Source organism: Mandrillus leucophaeus, unplaced genomic scaffold (assembly GCF_000951045.1).
Source record: "Mandrillus leucophaeus isolate KB7577 unplaced genomic scaffold, Mleu.le_1.0 Scaffold1020, whole genome shotgun sequence".
Taxonomy (NCBI): domain Eukaryota; kingdom Metazoa; phylum Chordata; class Mammalia; order Primates; family Cercopithecidae; genus Mandrillus; species Mandrillus leucophaeus.
Genome location: NW_012098322.1, coordinates 574889 through 578233, shown reverse-complemented (window position 1 = coordinate 578233; position 3345 = coordinate 574889).

Below are 3345 nucleotides of genomic sequence, written 5' to 3'. Positions count from 1 at the left end.
GAGAGAAATCAAAGTTATGACAGTATTTGTATGGCAGGCAGGTAGTATGGGTCCTGCTACCTACATATCTATAAAAAGAAAACAAAACTGTTACCGACACAATAAGTTCATTTAGCTGTTACAGTCATAGATATAGAATCCTTTGAGTAGTAATCTGATGTTTTGATTTGTATTGAGCTTTTTTAAAAATCAAAGTTATAAGCAGATGCTAACTAAGGATGACATAGTACATTAATAAAATATTGCAACATACATCTTAGTAAAAACATACTGAAAGCCAAAGGATTCTAAACAAGAAAAAGTCCATGATTATTTTTAACACAATTTTTTTCTAGTGTTTACCTTGTCAATGTAGCATGACATAAAATAGACCTACATAATGAAGGACATCAACTTTAGAAGTCTTATGGTAATGTTCTTACCAGCTAATGAATTTACATGTAGACCTTCAGCATTTTTCTTGTTCTCCATATAATCTTTTCATTCCCAATGGCCATGAACAATGTCATCAGCAATTTTATCCTTTGAAGAGCATTTCTGTTTCCCTGGGATGTGGTGGAAACATAGGAACACTACCCTCTAGGAAAGGTGGCAAACCCCTGAAAGACAAGAATGAATAAAACTATGTCAAAAGAGAAGTATAAAATCAATCATACTTTTCATAAAAATCTGTAGATTTATAAAGTATATAAGGTTTAGATATATGTAAATCAATATAAGTATCTAAACTATTAAATATATACAAATCTATTTCATAATATTTAAATTTAAAACTTTCCATTAGGCTTCATATAACCTAATATCCTCTATATAGTCATTAAAGTAAGGCCATATGATTTGTTTTTGAGAAGTAAAGGAATAGTGGAAAACATAATAATTGAAACATTATTTAAGGTGCCAATAAGACAGCCAGCCATGTCAATCTGTTTTTTAAAAAATCATCACATATATATGTGTGTGTGCGTGTGTTTATATATATATATCTCTCTTCAATTTTTTTCTCTAATTTATGTAATACTATATTGTCAGCAGCATATTTTATGGAATTAGTAAAATGTAGAAATTTAATAATTACTAGAAGAGAAGCAGAAATTTAAATTTCATATAATTACTGGAAGTTATAACTTATATTTTACACCTTTCTCACAAAAATTTTACTAAATGAAGCAATCATATTACAGAATTTGCTTTTCATATGCTTCAACTTCATTAAGTCTTCATATGTGTATCCTGCTGTGGAATCATGTTAATATTTGTATATTTTTCATTGTTGCCATAAATGACACTTGATGTATCTAAAGAACTGCTGTATATTCTGTGATATGAATGCAAGCAAGTTTAGAATGCAAAGGAACACTTTCATTTCACCTGATTTGGGATAAATTTAAAAAAATATTTTCCAAGTGGTTTTGCAGTTTAATATACACTGTTCATAATGCAGAAGGTATGATTCAGCTAGCTTTGGTGTTTCTGAGGTGCAAAACAACCCAAATAAAACAAAACCAAAACAGAAACCACACCCTTACAGTTATCCATTGTAATATTGATCATAGTTCAGTGAGGTCAGAATTGTTGACAGGTCAAACTTGCAAAAGTTGACTATAGATTATATTTAGAGATAGATAAATACTTTTTAAATTTTAAATATGGATATATAATTGTGATGGAAGTCTACTCAAATGGCTTCCAGTGATCCCTGCCTCTGAGTGTACCCTTGGGTAATCACTAGGTGAGTATGGGCTGGACCTGGTGATATGGTTTGGCTCTGTATCCCCACTCAAATCTCATGTTGAATTGTAATCCCCATGAGTTAGGGAAGGGACCTGGTGGAGGTGATTGGATCATGAGGGTGGTTTTCCCCTTTGCTGTTCTCGTAACACTGAGTGAGTTCTCATAAGATCTGATGGTTTAAAAGTGTGTGGCTGTTCCCCCTTCACTTTCTCTCTCTCTCCTGCCACCACGTAAGATGTGCCTCTTCCCCTTCTGCTGTAACTGTAAGTTTCCTGAGGCCTCCACAGCCATGTGGAACTGTGAGGCAATTTAACCTCTTTTTTATAAACTAAGCAGTCTCAGGTAGTTTTTTATAGCAGTGTGAAAATGGACTCATACATCTAGTGCCTTGCGTCTAATAAACAGAATACTGTAAAAGTGTTGTGATGCCACTTCTTATATTAGATTACAAAAGACTATGACTTCTATCTTGCTGGAGTTTCTCTTGCTCATTGTGATGAAACCAGTTGCTGTGTTTTGGTCTGTCCTATGAAGAGGCCCAAGTGGCAAGTAAACGAGAAAAGCTTCCATCAGTGGCCAGCAAGGAACTTGTTCCAACCACCCTGCAAGTTACAGTCCTATCAACAACCATCTAGAGAGCTTGAAAGCTGATCCTGCCCCTACAGAATTTTGAGATGACTGTGGCAGCCAAAATCTTGATTGCAGCCTTGTGGGAGACCCTGAAACCAAAGACCCATGCAAGTATGTCACACTTAGATTCCTGATCCACAGAACCTGTGAAAATTACATGTGTGATATTTGAAGCTGCTAAATCATAGATAACTTGTTATGCAGCAGTAAATAATATAATAACTGATATAATGATGTTTTACTTTAGAATCACCTAATTCTAATGATTTAGGGCAAAAACCATTTTCTATTACATAATATGGTTACATGCTGTTGTTTCAATGTTCCCTGTTCTCTAGCCTTTTGTTACCATATCTGAAAAATAAGAATGCCAAGAAAGAATATCTCTAAGATTGTTTCCAGGTCTAAATTTTTATCTTATTTACATAAAATCCCACTACTAAATTCACACATAGTTTTGATGGCAAAATAGAAAATAAAGTTTGTAAAGATTACATGACATATGCATGAAAAAGTACCTAGCTCAGTGTCATTCACTGGTAAAATACTCAGAAGGTGTGAGGAAACTGATGTTTTCCACAGGATGGAATATAGAGACAGCAAGCCTGGGGGTCCAGTTTAGCTGCTATTTCTTGGTCAGTTTGGACTTATCAAATGGGGTAGAGAAGAACAATTGGGGGCCAAGGTTTTGATACATCCAGTGGAAAATTTTCAGCTCTTCAGCGTCTTTCACACAGATGTTTATTTTGGATTTACTTATTTTTAATGTTTTTTTGTAAGATCAATTCTTAAACTTTCTGTAGGAAAATGTTTAGAATGTCAGAATAAAAATGAAAGTGTGAAATACATATTCACAGCTTTCCATTTTCAAGTTTAATAAGTACATGCTTTTAACAGGGATACAAGTTGAAAAACTGAAAGGGTGGGTGGAAGATGATGAGGAAGTAGCTGCTTTGTTTCATTTTTATTTTATAAAATTCAAAA